The 16,823-nt window shown below is 39.4% G+C and overlaps 1 protein-coding gene across 1 annotated transcript in view; it reads left to right on the plus strand.

Moving 5' to 3' along the window:
• The first annotated feature begins 5,023 nt into the window (after positions 1–5,023).
• epb41l5 (erythrocyte membrane protein band 4.1 like 5) overlaps positions 5,024–16,823 on the plus strand; it is a 318,268-nt gene continuing 306,468 nt past the window's right edge. The window contains exon 1 of the mRNA XM_076264241.1: positions 5,024–5,306. The gene's annotated coding sequence lies outside the window, so the exon portion shown is untranslated. The remainder of the gene's footprint in view (positions 5,307–16,823) is intronic.

Genomic DNA, 16,823 nt, shown 5'->3' on the forward strand with positions numbered 1-16,823 from the left:
GCTCCAGAGTGCGACCAATTTGGTCGCATATGCGACCTAATTTTTAAAAAGTGCGACTAAAGAAAATCGGAGGTCGCACCAGTGCGACCAGCTATTCGAGAGAGGAAAAAGTGTCCGCATTGAAACTACCTTTGGTTCAATAACAGACACATATTTGGCCAATATCGTGGTTTAAACAAATCACAGATAGTGAAGGGCGGGACCTCCCCTCTGATTGGCCGTGGCCCAGTGCCTGTGTGTAAATTTGAAAATGCGTGTGCTGCAGAGAGAGAGAGAGAGATAGAGAGAGGTCAGAGACCCGTCAGATAAACAGAGTGGATGTAGTTGCATTACCCTCTCCCCACTGCCTTTCGGCGGCTGGCAGCAGCAAACCGATCAGACGAGCCCGAGATGATGATCAAGTTTATCGTTGCCTACGATAGGCCTAGTGAAACTTCCCTTCACCAAGTTCAGTCCGAAATAATTATTCACCAGAAAAATGCAGGGAGTAACCCGGTTTTCAACAGCAATATTCGTTTTTTGCGCGAGTTGTGTAAACTCACTTTGATGGCATCAATCAATTTAATCCTGTATTTGGCGCAAACCAAATATCGCTGCTACATTAAAGCCCGAATATTCCCTGCATGTAGGCCTATAACTGGTCATTGTGTATGGTGAATTGAATGGACACATTTAGATCGAGCATGGCAAGTCATTGCAATAGCCTATAATAATAGGCCTACCATTTCGTTACTGCATTAACCATAGTGATGTTCTTATTGAAAATTTAAAAATACTAAAATTAAAAAGTAAATTGCATTGTGGGACTGTCAAATGATTATTGCAATCATCATTGCAAAATCACATAAAAATCCCCCAGGCTACTTGGAACATCTCTTTAAATTGTGCTCAAATACATTTCTATAGAAGATGATAGCATGGCGAGCTGGTTTAGCCAAGGCCTAAAGATCATGAAGGATAGTATGTAAGACACTGAGCCATGAGATGTGCAGTTTGAAGCCCTTAAAAGACGTGCACTGTTAATTTACTCACTGTTATTTTTATTTAATTCATCTTGAGATGTTTTAAGTTTAAATTTCAGCTCAGTGAAGCACTTAAAGTACCAACACTTCATTAAGTTACTTTTCTTGTAGAATTGTAAATCATAAGTCATAGGACAACCTATAAAGGACAGTAATTAAGGAAAAAAAGTGAACCTGCTGCGGTGTTAAATGCGATGTGGTTGAAAATTTGGGTGCACCTAACTTTTGTGCTGGTGCAACCAGTGCAAAAAGTTAGTCTGGAGCCCTGACACTACATCTCTAAACAAAATATAACAGCAGTCATAGAAAAGAATAAAAAAAGCAGACCAATGTCTATAACAAAGCGTTTATTAAGCTCACTGAAGACATTGATAAAACAGTATTGTCCAAAGATATAAAAGTGAGATCTCAATTCTTTGACTGATAGCTATGACAACATACTAATGACCATTGCTGAGCAAGAAGGTGTGTCTATATAGATCCTGGAAACTAAAGGAAAAGCTGATACAGCATTACAAAGACAGGCTTGCATTTGTTCCACGTCCAAGACAGTCAGATCTGATCTGCTCAGATAGTATGACCATATTGTGCACTGAGGGAAGCTGCTAAACTCACAGAAATAACAGTAGACTGAGACTACACTTCCACAGACAAGTCATTTCCGAAATCCAAATATTACACAGGGCTGCAGACATATTGAGGAAAAGCATGGATCAGGTTGAGCATGACAGTGAGTAATACAGTATATCAGCAGTGACTGTCTATTATGTTTCCAATGCAGCAAGTATGTACCCAACATCCTGTATGACTTTGTGAACTGGTGTGTTGATTAACATGCCCACAGAAATTACCAAACATGTGGTGATGACCCAGCTTCAAAGGAGAATCTGTGTGTTAATTTGTCATGATCTCATTGAACAGAGCTGTCACATCTATACGCCAATCACACTGGTACTTCCCATTTTGATACATCCTGAGTTTGGTAGTAAGACAGTCATCAATGAGCTCAGTGCAATGGGACACTGTGTTTCCTATAGAGAAGTTAGGCACTTCTCACATCTGTTGCAGCAGACCAGATATCAAGGACAGAGAGTGGTGTCTACATCCCAACTGGCCCCACTGGAGTTGCTGAACATGGAATTTGTGATGCAGCCATCAGCAACTTTGACCAAAATGAAGACACCCTGGATGTGAAGCGTAAAAGAATGGACAAAATGTACCTGTAAAGTTTATCTCCATCCATTCATATCAAACGTGTTTAAGGTGGTGAGGGACCTCTGAACCTGAGGGAACCTGTGCTAGGCATTTATCTGCTGTGGACACTTGGCCTCTTCGGAACACAACAGACGTCATAGCATGAGTTGTACACTTCCCATCCAGGGTGTCTTCATTTTGGTAAAAGTTGTCGATGGCTGCATCAACAATTCCATGTTCAGCAACTCAAGTGAGAACAGTTGGGATGTAGACACCACTGTCCTTGATCTATATTTCTTGTGTTGACACACCTTCTTGCTCAGCAATGGTCTTTAGTATGTTCTCATAGCTATCAGTCAAGGAGTTGAGTCCTTACTTTCATACCTTTGGACAATACTGTTTTATCAATGCATTTAGTGAGCTTAATAAAGGCTTTGTTATAGACATTGGTCTGCTTTTTTCATTCTTTTCTATGGCTTCTGCTATATTTCATTTAGAGATGAAGTGTGCAAGGCATTTTATGGTATTTGGTATCATGCAAAAAGATCTGGGCATGAAAGAATTCGAAGATGTACATCTACTAGCCTTTCAGAAGCTGCCCGAAGGACCTTGTCTCTGGTACTTGCGACTGTTCCAGTTGAAATTGCTGTCAGAGGTTCTGGTTTAGAGCTGGCCTTCCCACAAATGAAACAATCTCTCCGCATTTGAAATGATGTTGTAGGCTATCAGCCCTACTCAGTCTTCTTGGTGCAGATGTGCTCTCACTCTCAACTTGCTGCTGCTCACTGATTTTTATCTTACTGCAGTAGTTCGCTATACATGATACATGATATGAAACTTTGATTTTGGAGAAAATATGATCTGTATATGGAGCCAGAGTTTTATGGACATCACCATCTCTCTCTCTGCTGAGCAAGGGTAAGTATGCGTTGGAGGCCTTCTACTGTGGGGTTTTGGACATGGGATCTTTTTTCTTGCCCTTTTCAAAATGTTTCCCACAAGCTTTGGATCCAATGCCTGTAAGAACCAGTGAGTACTGTAGGTGTGCGCCACTCTTTCACTCCGTTCTCTCTTTCTCTGTCATATAATTCAAGAGACTAGTGAAAAGGAAAAATTTCAGAATTTTCATTGAAATGCAAATCAAGTTAATTTACACATGCAACATTAGTCAGAGGGCTAAGTACTTTCTTCGCTAGGGAAAGTAGTTTCTACAACTAACTGTTTAGCTACTTAGGGGTGAAGTAAGCAGTGTAGGCTCTACTGTCCACTGCTGGTCTGGACAGACAAAAGCTAACAATATTATTTTCCATTATTCAGTAATGATTTGACCAAAACAAAATTCAAGTGAATGTAAATATTTTAATAAAGGTGTTCAATTCCAGTGTTAACCTCATTCAATTGGACCTGTGTTTCATATGAAATGTATCATTATTAAATGAAAATATAGATCAGCACTTGCCTTGCAGTAACAATGAATTTATCAACATTCTTCTCACCACTGATAATGTGATTTGGACTTGAGACTGTATTTTGCTAGTGTTCTGTTTTCTTTCATTTTGGACACCTCATACATTGAGTGACAGAACACCCTAACTTGTCATACTATATAATATTTGGTATTGTTGGATTCAGTACAACCCCACCTTTCCCATAAGCCATCATATGTGTTGCTATGATAATCCCTGGTAAAGCAGCTACAAAGTAAATGAAAACATTCTGCATAGATATTCATTTTTTGCATGTCCGCTTATTTTAGGTGTATGTTTACATTTCTCTATTCATTCCATACATCAAGATATTCACATCCAGTCTTTTCTAGTAGGTGAAGCAACTTCCTGACTATAAACATGCCAAGTTTCAAAGCTCTCAGAGCTTGTGTGATTGATCTGCACTAGTTTATATGCCTTAACTTCCATACGGACAGGCTATATTTTAGTCCTTTTTTGGTTTTGGGGTGTATAACAATATCTGTTAATTTAACAATCTTAGTAGTAAAATATTTTTAGCTAAGAATCCATTTCATATATGGGAGACCTTAGAGATAAGGAAAAACATTGTTGCGTTTAGTTCTACCTCCGGTAGGGATATCTCAAAAATGTGGGGCCATTGTCACTAGCCTATAATTCCTTACTGTCCTCCTAGACCTCTTCGACCATCTTCCCAGTGTCTTCTTTGTGTTCCTTCTGCCTCTCTTAAATCCAAAGGTGACAGAGCTTTCTCTGTCTATGCTCCCCAGCTTTGGAATAGCCTTCCTGATGTTGTGAAATCCTCCCCCACTATTAGTAGTAGTTTTAAATCCAACCTAAAGACCTACCTCTTCTCCCTAGCTTTTAACACTCCCTGACCCCCTCACCTCTCCCTTATTTTCTATGTTTATATGTATGTATGTATTATTACTATTATTATTATTATTATTTTATGTAAAGCACTTTGGTGCAATGCTATTGCTTTGAAATGTGCTATATAAATAAATTTGACTTGACTTGACTAAAGAAGTGAAAAAACATAACACTTTGTTTTTTTGCTACATATCGCCCTGCACTTAGTTATTTTGAATTTAGGACAGGGTCTGTGCCATCCGAAATTCTTGAGTTATGATGGTTCTGTAATGACCAAATTCTTATCTTAAGTTAAGATAGGATTTTTTCCCTAAATGCAGTTAGAAAACATGTTTCTGTAATATCGAAAGTCCTAAATGTCATCCTAAACTGAGATAAGATAGGATTTCAGAGTTAGGAAGTTTCTGTAATGAGGCCCCTGGCCCTTTAACACATTCCTCAAGGATTTATCCCGCGTCATTTCCGTTCGTCAACCTGTTGAAATCCATCTCTTAATAGAGTGTTAACGTTAGCGAAACTTAATTTTAAAAGAATTTAAACATACTAAATGACAGGCAAAGCCTTCTGTTGAGTTCTCCTCTAATCTAAGACTCAACTGCTATGTTAAATTGACGTGAGAGACACTTTACAAGGACTTACGAAGAACAAGTGTATCACCACCCCAAGTAACGTTCCAGTGGAATTTAGCTAGCTGTTTGTGGATAACGTCGGGTGTCTCCAACTTGTTGCTTCAGCATCATCTCCAAGCGAGGTAATTTTGATCGAATTTAGCAAGATCGCCAGCAAGCTACTTATTTAATTATTTTTGTTTAGTAGACGTTTTCATGAAGTTAGCACTACATGATGTTAATTACTGCCACAGCTGTTTGATCTATGTATTAAAATAATAGTGAAGTTCCCTGGAGCAACGCAACTAGCCGACGTTAGCGAGCTAGCAACAGGTAACAGTTAAACGTTAGTGAATGCAACCATTACAGAATTCTAACGTTAGTGACAGTAAACCAGTAAATAAGGTTAAGGTAGTGTTGGTTATTAATCTCGGATCTCATTTGGCGGTTAACGTTGCCCTCACACAATGAGCAACCACTTTTATGTATTACTAACCTTACTGTGATATTATAATCAATTATTTCCCTTTATTAGTTCGGTTGGCCCCTTATCGACTATGTTAATTTAATAAGCTAACGGTAACGTTAGTTAGGTAATGACGCCAACTTTACCTAAGCATAACGTTACCTAAGCGTAACATTCACTACAACAAGTTGACGGCAACTAATATCAAAATATGTGTTGCAGAATAGCCAAGTTTACGTTACATCAAAATGTCGTTAGGATTGCAGTTAACGTTAACGTTAGTTCATTTAGGGCTCTTACAGAGTCAACGCATCGCTACGCATACGCGCCCGCAAGGCTACGCATCGCTACGCTTCGGCCGCCATTATGCGTCGATGCGTAGCAAAATGTGTCATCCCAGTTTTTGATACGCGACGCACTGACGCATGCAATACTATGCGTTGTCGGTGGGGGCGACACTGCGAGTATTGTACATTATGTCAAGTATATGTTATATTTACAGAAGAAGGTTTGAATACAATGGCCAGAGAAGAGGAAAAATTATGCAAGCTTCTCTTTATTTTACGGTCTATGGAGCTCCACATTGTAGGTTACATGCTATTCATTGTGTATAGCATGATTGTCACTTGGAGGAGACTTCAGACTTGTAGATAACTTACGTTAGTATAGTTAGCTAACCGCTGCTAACGTGCTAGCATCGTCACGTCAGAAAACCATGGGGCTGTGCACATGTGTTAGTGTACATTTATTCACCATATATTAATAAAGTTTAAGTGGCTCTGCAATGTAGGCTATGTTTCCGTTTATTTACAGTACCATGTTCCTTACATGACATGACCCAGTGTCCTTGTAACATGCAGTCAATCTAGCACAGCGAATCACACTCACCTCCCGTCTATAGTTTGTCACCCAACAAAGCTAGATATTACTTTTTATACGTGTCTCCATGTCATACTGGAGTCTTTTTGAGAATTCTAAATTAAATATGATCCGTGGCTCTCCAAAAGAGCCTCTTGGGATGTAACTTTTACAGACAGCTTGAATATCACTCAGAATGTCAGTCACCAGTGACTGCTACCCCCTGTTGCGTGAGCGACGTATAGCATTTCACTTATCGGCCGCGTTGCTTGCGTCCACCGTGTAAACTATGAAAGGGAGCACGTCGCTCGCGTCGCTAACGTTGCTTGCTCGCGTTGCTCGCGTTGACTCTGTAAGAGCCTTTTACGTTTGCTGTCTGTAGGTGACGTTTTCGCCAACATGTTTGTTAGCTCGCTCATAGGGGTGAAAACCAGCGCCCCAAGTGGTTGCGTTCCTATCGAAGAGCAGCTCCATAGACCTATTTTTTTTTAAAAGTATTGTGAAGCCAAATCAGCGAAGTTATCCACCAAAAATATTTTTCAGTGTGTATACAGTAATAATCTTCAAACTGTGAAAATGCCAGGCCTTATTTTGCCCTATTGCTCCTTTTGTTTCATAAACGGACTACAAAAGACGTCACGTGACTTTACCCTTTGATACTCACGGTAGCATGGTTTGTTTATTAGCCTGGTTAGCATCGACACATCGACAGTGTATACTATGTCAGGTTAAAAAACATTTTTGACAAATGAAGGGACATGAAGCAAGATAGTAGTGAGTAGTGTTTTTTCTTGAAAAATCAACTTTAAATACAATAGAACAATATTTACAGTTATTTTTTATAACTGAATTTATGAACATTCCAGACACAGTGATGACCTCATAAGAGGGAGTCCAGCAAAGTTGAGCATAGGGGAGAATGGGTTTAAGCTGCATTTTCTTTTACACTGATAAGGCCAAAAATGTCCTCTATGACATACCAGTGGTTCATAAGCATGAGCCTGACTGGCAGGGACAAAGTAAAGATGAATAGGCTACAAAATTTAGGTAAATTATGGCCATCAAATCATCAGTGAGAAATTGATTAGGGGTGTGAGTAGGATCGGATCACTAGTATCATGGCTTCAAAATGGCAGTTGTGTTATTTGCTATCACATAGGCTTTCATATACAACAAGTTAAGTAGAATCAGTATGCAAATTAATAGTCTGTCTATAGCTAACAGTAGTTGATAAGCAGATGGATATATAAAGAGCAAATGTGTGGTAGCCAATATACACTGATGGTTTTATAGTCAGGTCTCTAAAGAAAAGCATATATGCCCATGGTTGGCTGAACACAGACTAATGAGTTGCTTACTGATTCTACTTAGTTTACTTTAGGCTATATAATGGCCTATATGTGATGGCAAGTGACACAACTGGCATTTTCAAGCATTGCTACTTACCCATATCCTCTTCATCACCTTTTAAGATCAATAATGGTTGCCAGTAAAGAAAAAATGTATCAGGATATTTTTATGTCAGGCAGGTAGTAGACTCTAGCATGACATACTGGAATCATGTTTTTGGCCTCATCAGTGTAAAAAAACCTACTGTATGATCCTTTATCCCATGTGTTTTAATTGACCAACTTTGCTGGACTCCCTCTTATGAGGTCATCATTGTGTCTGTAATGTTTCCTGGAATGTTCATAAATTCAGTTATAAAAATAACTCTAAATACTGTTCTATTGTATTTAAAGTTGATTTTTCAATAAAAATCACTACTCACTACTATCTTGCTTCATGTCCCTTCATTTGTCAAAAATGTTTTTTAACCTGACATACGCACTTTAACACTTACTACCAGCTCTTCATGTGAGTAGAAGCACAACACCAGTTATCCAGACATAAAGGTAATCACCACGCGGTTTACATCACGTTCCGTTATTACAAAAATATGTTAAGCCAGTTAAGCAAATTGCTGTATTGATCAGTTAGAGATTAACCCATTCGCGCTGGATGCTGCATGATGCAACATTGACCCTCCTGCTGGATGCTGCGTAGCGCAACATTGACCCTCCCGCTGGATGCTGCGTAGCGCAGCATGCTTTTTATTTCATGTTTCTAGGTGCTACAGAGGCTTAGATATTAAATTTTGGTAGACGTTGACAATTTTTTGTATGTTTTCAGAAAACCCTCAGGAAATAAGGTTATTTAGTCTAGAATGCCATAGGATTCTATAGGCGTTTTTAGCAGGCATTTTAGGAGTAAATGAGCGCCCAAACCTGTGACGTCACATGCAACTGTAGTTCGTTATCACCATGTTAAGACAAAAACTCAAAACAATTCAACTGATCCTAAAAATAAGGTATGACCACTAGAAGCAATAGAGGTGACCCCAGTGCCTAACATATGGAAAGCATTAAATTAAGATCCCAATGTGCACCGAGATATATTTTTTCTAAAAAAAAAATCCCATCCACTCCGCTAAACTCTAGGAACGCAACCAGTAGGTGGCGATGAGATTAGTTTCCCTCCCTATACGCTCTTTATTCATGATGTCGATTTTGTGAAAGTTGTCGGTACCCGATCTGTGCTTCCTGTACGATTCGTTCTGCACATGCGCGTAAATGCTCAGCCGATTTTTCTGCCCAATCTTTACCACGCATGTGTTAAATCTATGAAGGTATTTTTGGTGCAAAACTCCTGAGCACTTGTGGCAATAGATTTTGTAGTTTTTGTAGAATTTGAAGTCGCAGAGATTTTTTTTTTTATCCTGCAAACACAACACAGCAATAACAACTTCACATATCCTTGGGTACAAGTGCACAAATCCCATGCCACACATCACAAATTAAAAACAATTCTTTGCTCCCATTTGTGCTACTATCACCGCAGTATATTTGATGCAAAATATATTTGCACTGTATTTGTGAGAACATGAACAAAATGTGTACATTTTGTAAACGTTTATGTGAATCAATGCAACAACAGTTGAACATCTGTAGAATGTTTCCTTCCAAATGCATTTATTTAATCATAATTCCTGTGACCATTTTGTTGCATGCACACAAGTCAATAACTACAACTGCTTGAATCTGCCGATAAGAGTTTCAAATACTGTTTTCCGTGCTCTCACTTTTGCACCACTTGTGACTGGTATATTTGGTGCAAAACTAATCTGTACCTGCAACTCAGTGGCTTTGATTTGTATCTGTAGAGTTAGGGGGTGGGCACTCAACAGACAACCCTTTGTGACTGGCCGGTCAGTCTGAGACATGCCGATTTTATGTCGATCAAATGCACTCGTGCACCGCACTTGAAACAACATCACCCAGCTGAGTTTGCAAAGTTTGAAGAAGCTAGCAAAGGTCAACACTCAGGGCTGTACAAAGAAAGCGCTAATACCGAGTTTTTCTGTGCGCAGAAAGCGAATGCTGTGCTTTACCATATTGCATGAAATTTACTAAGATATCATTTCATTACTTAAACAGCGCTCATCACCCGTCCCTGCCCCCTCTACAACACAAATTCATTAACTCATTGAATGCCAAGCTGTTTTCGGAAGCTTTGTCCTAGAGTGCCAGCAATCTAGACCATTGTTGATGATTTTTGTACAGCCACAGCATATTCTGTGTTATAGCTATGAACACATACAATGGCTCGTTTAAAACTTTAAGCTCTCAGTGGGTGCAAACCGTGTATTTCTACACGCCTCTGTTCCTGAGAAATCCCAAGCTAAACAGTGGCTAGTTTTCATCAAAATTGCTGTTTTTTTTCTAGAAATGGAGATATAACGTCTTTCATGAAATATGAAGTGTTGCCTGTAAACTTTCCGGGAAGTGATCAACGAGACCTGGCGAGACTGCCACCTAGTGATAGACCCACGAAAATGGCCTGGTTTTGAGCTGACGTGCAATCGTCACTGATTCGACCCAAAGCGGCAACCAAGTTATGATTTAAATGTCCAGATAAAATGTCCAGATTGTGCGTTTTGATGAGTTTTCGATCGTCATATATTTCATTTCCATTCATCACAGAGTTCCCAAAATCACATATAAGGTGTGTTAGAGTGTCTAGTTTCGTAATTAAAAAAAAAAAGCTAAAAACGTAATATTACGTTTTTAGCACTCAACGCATGGGAAGGAAAAACGTAATATTACGTTTTTGGCACTCAATGAGTTAATTGCGTGCACACAGCTGAACCACAAGCGCACTTGAATTGAGTTGCTTTTGACATAGTAGCCTACAGCGAAGAAAACTCATGCTCTGAATACTTATTCAGCTGTCTCTACAAGATTTTATAATTGATGCATTTAACCGTAATTTGGATTACACCTGCTTTTACCAGGCGGAAGCGTTTCACCGTAAAACAGACGTGTGTGTTGTCATATGGCGGATTACCTAATCAATCGCTCTTAGCACTTCTCCTCCCCTGTGTTTGCGTGATACTCCCACCTTTCCCTCGCCCTCCCATAAATGCATATGCATCAATGCATAAAATATGTTCCATGGTTTAAATGTATCATGAAAATTGTTTTTGTATTTTTAGTTGGATATTGGATGTGAGAAGAAAAAAAATGGTTGTTCCATAACACAGTGCATTTAGTAGTGAGGTATCAATAAAGTATCTATCTCTATCTCTATCTCTCTCTCTCTCTCTCTCTCTCTCTCTCTCTCTCTCTCCCCCTCTCTCTCCCCCTCCCCCCCCCCACACTGGGAAGCATTTTAGTTTGATACTGCAGCTGAAGTTAGACTTGAAGAAGGGTCATTCCACGTCAATTCAACCAGGGCCCACGCACTTAAGTCTCAAAAAATTCTGAAAAAATGACCAGGTATACGTTACCTAGGAGACATACTGTAAAATTATTTTTATGTAAGATCAATACTTTCCAAGATACAGCCAGTTTTACGAGGGGAGGAGGGTGTCGATTTTGTTCGGCCTCTTTTTTTTGTCAAAGTTCACAAGCCCATAGCGCAAGAACTAAACCAGGTAGGAGGCTCAAATTTTGAATGCTGGTACATAAATAGGAATAGTATATAGCAAACGTTTGGTCTGGATAATCCTGCATGGTCATAGCTGTCCCTCAAAGTTGACCAAAATTTTATTGGAGTTTTTAGCTGGGCTCTGTTTAGGCCTTCAGAAGACATATTTGTACTCAACATAGGCTCTTGATTTATGCTCCTTATTGAGATAAGTAGAAACACTCTCACAAAAAGCAATGAACTAGGGCTGGGACAACGCGTCGACGCAAAATATGAGCGTTGATTCGTCAAGCATAACGTGTGCTGCTAAATATTTTTAATCTTACACCTTCAGTGTTTTCCATACGTTGACTAATCTGTGGCTGGGCACCACGAAATCAAAACCGGCCATCACACGTTGATGTTCTATGTTGTAGGCCTACTATTTAAATTAAAGATAAGATAAAATAATTTCATTGAGCCACTTTTTACTCACACAGCCTTTCCTCGCCCCGCCCACTCTCTCTCGTAACGAGCCCGCTGCTCCTCCTCTGCATGTGCATTTAACAAAATATTCACGATTGTTAAAGTATTGTTGTTGCCACATAGAAGCACTGCATAGAACACAGTGGGCTATTGCTATTAAATTTGCTTAGCATCGTGACCATGCTGCGCAAATTTGTTCAAAACTGCTGCATTAAAGTTAAAGTAAACTCTGTTAAGGTCTTATCACAGCATAGTACATTGAGGAGACTAAACTAAGTTAAAATACAGTATGCAATCAAGCAGTATCTCAAAGCTAACGTTAGAATACTGTTTGGATGTCAAGTTTAGCATGCTTACTTGCAGCTGCTTGTTTTCGTTATTCATGCAGGGCTCATTTTATGTAAATGGAAAAGTGTTTTCCAAGACTCAAAAGTGCTTGTCCAAAGGAGAATTACGAACCGTTATTTGAACTAACTACGTTATGAATTGCATCCACACATCAGCAGCCTTTTAACTGTGCATGTTAATGTTAATTGCAAGGATTCCCACACGAACGTCTTAAAATAACAGGCACTCAAGACATACACTACTGAACTTTATTGAATGCTACCTCTGACTAAGAATGCATTACTTTGCACTTGTATAGTCTTTTATTTTGTAATCTTAAAAGAAATAAACATATATTGCAATGTTAAAAAATTCATGTTTTTTCATTCAGATATGTAAATAAACATGTAGAAGTTGCTATTAGTAAATTAATGGGGAGATAATCGATAATCAAATCGAATCGAAATCGAAATCGAATCGGATTGAAAAAATGAATCATTAGATTAATCGTTTAAAAAATAATCGTTTATCCCAGCCCTACAATGAACAGAAAATAAATTCCTTCAGGGTCTGAACAGAAGACCTCACAAGTCATTTTCAGAGCACCCAAACACCTTGTGGGAATATACAAAGATTTTTTAAATATTTTTGTCTTTATTCTCCATGATCCCTTCTTTTTAAAAACACCAATTTGATTTGTCTTATGCAAATCTTTCTTTTTTATTTTCCACCCTGAACATGGGCAAAATGTAGCCTGGCTAACGTCAGACTTAGTCTGGGAACTAGACAACTAGACAACTAGACATTCATTTTCTCGTATTTGAAACGTGGTTTACGAATGCCCAGAGCCATTTATTGGGCGATACGAATGTCTATCAAATGCGTCTGTACGTAACTCATAACGGCTTCGGTGTGTCGTCATCGTCTTGCTGCCCTCCCTCTTCTGTGATTCTGTGATTGGTTCCTTCGTTGAGGTGAAAACGAAGTCCATAGAATCCAGGTTGCCTAGCAGCGTGAATAAAATCGCGCGCGTAAGGCAGCATGGGAAAACCCAGGCTAGGCAAAATGCACCATATGTTTTATATAGAGTTACCACAGTGCCACCTGTGGTTGTATAGAGTAACCTGTGGTAACTCTATACAAAACATATTGATCTCAATGGTACATTTTGCCCATGTTCAGTGTGGAAAGTAAAGAAGAAAGTCAAATTGGTGTTTTTAAAAAGAAGGGATCATGGAGAATAAAGAAAACAATATTTAAAATGTTTTTGTAAAACTGTCTGTATCTTGGAAAGTATTGATCTTACATAAAAGTAATTTTACAGTGTCTCCTGGGTAACGTACACCTGGTAATTTTTTCAGAATTTTTTGAGACCTAAGTGCATGGGCCCTGGTTGAATTGACGTGGAATGACCCAGAAGAATCTTTTTGTTTACCTGTTCCATTTTTTTATACAGCCATTCAATTATTGATAAGTTTGTTGATTTGGGGTGGCCGTGGCCCACTGGTTAGCACTCTGGACTTGTAACCGGAGGGTTGCCGGTTCGAGCCCCGACCAGTGGGCCGCGTCTGAAGTGCCCTTGAGCAAGGCACCTAACCCCTCACTGCTCCCCAAGCGCCGCCGTTGTAGCAGGCAGCTCACTGCGCCGGGATTAGTGTGTGCTTCACCTCACTGTGTGTTCACTGTGTGCTGTTTGTGTTTCACTAATTCACCGATTGGGTTAAATGCAGAGACCAAATTTCCCTCACGGGATCAAAAAGTATAAAAAAAAAAAAAACAATACATTTCTATGTTAAAATGTTCTATTTAAGAAAAGTTAGAAAGAAGTCGGAAACTGGAATCGGCCCAGAAAATTGCAATTGGTGCATCTCTAGTTTTCATAGCCATCCATGTGTGTTCACCTCTGGTTCCTTAGCTATCATTTTGATAACCGGCAATTTGACGTCTTTAGAACACTAAACATATTGGAGGTGCCAAATGTTGAGTTAATCCTCCTATGGTATTGCTATTGTCTATCCAAAGTAAGGTGCCTGTTTCGAAGTTAGTAAGTAGTAAGGTGCCTTTATGTTGAATGATGAAGCGTCAGAATAAAAAAAATTAAATGTGCAGTGGGGGAACTAGACTTATGGGGTGCCCAAGGCTATTTCAGGGGATCCACAGCAGTGGCGGCTGGTCATATTTTTTTATATGAAGCCACCATCCGAAATTTACATTACACCAGCCCAGCACCAAATATGGTAAATAGGCAGAATCTTTGTCACACAGCTCAGCTACAGGAAGTTAGTCTTGATAACTTGCTACTTACTAAGTTTGACTACATAGTAAACATTAAAACTCCTTGAAAAACGGAGTCAACAAGTGTGGGCACAGTGGAGGGAGTAACCATCACATTGGTAATTCTTCCGATGTCTGCAAACTGCCTGGGAACAATAGACAGGACTTAGCTTAGCATGAGACTGTAAGTGAATAGGCCTATGACCGTCTATGGGAAACATGCATATAATTCTTAATGGATCATATTCACCCATTTTTTAAAATTCCACGTTGTCTTTAAACTTCCGGTTGCCTAGCTACGTCTAGTTAGCTTCATTGGGATAACACGGCAGAAGAGGATAGAGAGGCTAACTTACAGAACAGCCGCTCCAAAGTCAGTTTTTTCCTAACTTCAGATAGGAAAGCTGTATAACAGAAATGTCTCTGCTCTGCTATCTCAATGTATCGCAATGGATGTACTGCTCAATCGGAAGTTCGGAGACAATGTGGGCAAAGCTAGCGCCCCCATGTTTGCGCGCGGAATAAAGTGAATATCATTTGAAAGAGCCATTTCTAATCTTTAAACTGAAAGTAACTTACAATTGACACTTTTCATTAGCTTAAACTTAGTTATTCTTGGTTATTTGAAATGTTTCTCAAATTGCCCTTTCTCTTGGAATTCACAGGAATTTGGGGCATTGTTGTAGAATTCCATTGAGGTGTAGAGGGTAAAACTGCAATTGACCTATCGCAAGCCCCGCCCATCGAACGTGGATGAGCCAATGGCAGTCCAGTAGCTCCGCACAGACAAAGTCCGACAGCTTCACCTTACGGCTCCATAGAAATTCATTGGGAGCCGTGATTGTTTTCCGGTTTTATGGGATTGTATAGTATAAGTATGAGAATAAGTATACTCTTTTGATCCCGTGAGGGAAAGAAGTCTCTGCATTTATCCCAATCCATGAATTAGTGAAACACACTGAGCACACAGTGAACACACAGTGAGGTGACACACTAATTCCGGCGCAGTGAGCTGCCTGCAACAACAGCGGTGCTTGGGGAGCATTGACTAGTTAGCAGTTAGGTGCGTTGCTCAAGAGCACTTCAGCCATGCCTACTGGTCGGGGTTCGAACCGGCAACCCTCCGGTTACAAGTCCGAAGCGCTAACCAGTAGGCCACGGCTGCCCCCACTAGTGATGTAAATTGAAAAAGGACGGCCAAACGACATGTGTGGGATTAACGCAACACCGATACACAGAATAATGGCTTTCATGATTATGCTTTTTTGTAATTTATGTATTTTATGTATGTTAAATTAGATTAAATTCTCTCCTTCCAGCTCTCCCCTATTTTTAAGCAAAGGGTTACTCCTTAGCAAACCACAATGAAACAGTGCTCAACCACTCTATGGATTAAGCCAAACAGTTAACTCAATGTAAGTAAGATAAACAAGGTCGTTTATTGTTCTCAGCACTGCCAACATTGTGTATTATGATTGTCACTGACGAGACTCGTAGACAACTAAGGTTAGCATAGTTAGCTAACCGCTGCTAACGTGCTAGCATCGCCTCGTCAGAAAAGCATGGGGCTGTGCAGTGTGCACAGTAGTGTAACATTTATTCACCATAAATTAATAAAGTTGAAGTCGCTCTGCAATGTAGACTATGTTTCCGTTTATTTGCAGTACCATGTTCCTTACGGCGTATTTTAATATTCATAGTGGGTTTAACAGTAATAGAATATTCTGATATATGATAAAGTGACCTGACGTCCGATATCAAAACTGGGAACATAATCCATGTTTGACAGCATAGACAAAACTAGTTTGATACAAGTTTAGTGAGTTAAATATAGTTCACAGTTGACAGAAAAGTTCCATCAACAGCATTATTCACAGTTCACAGAAAGGTTCCATAAACATTTAAGTGAGATCAGTGCCATTCAGACATCTGAGGGGTATTCCAAGTAGGCCTATGTGGTTTAGTGACAAACTTAAATTGTTAATAAGTTGTAAACCTCTTTATTCTCCATGATCCCTTCTTTTTGAAAACACCAATTTGACTTGTCTTATGCAAATCTTTCTTTTTATTTTCCACCCTGAACATTAGGGCTGTAACGATACACCAACCTCACGATTCGGTTTGTATCACGATTTTTGACCCACGGTTCGATATGAATCTCGATGTTTTTTTTTTTTTTGGGGGGGGGGGGGGGGGGGGGGCTAGACATTTTATTAAATAATATTGTAATAGCCTCCCTTAGAACACAGAAACAGAGGATTACAATATAATATATCTATTATTTTATATCCTGATATAAAAA

The sequence above is a fragment of the Alosa pseudoharengus genome, unplaced genomic scaffold, assembly GCF_046254945.1.
Source record: "Alosa pseudoharengus isolate Yale_2024_CS ecotype anadromous, Long Island Sound unplaced genomic scaffold, YU_APseudo_1.1 YU_APseudo_1.1_scf_3, whole genome shotgun sequence".
Classification (NCBI taxonomy): Eukaryota; Metazoa; Chordata; class Actinopteri; order Clupeiformes; family Clupeidae; genus Alosa; species Alosa pseudoharengus.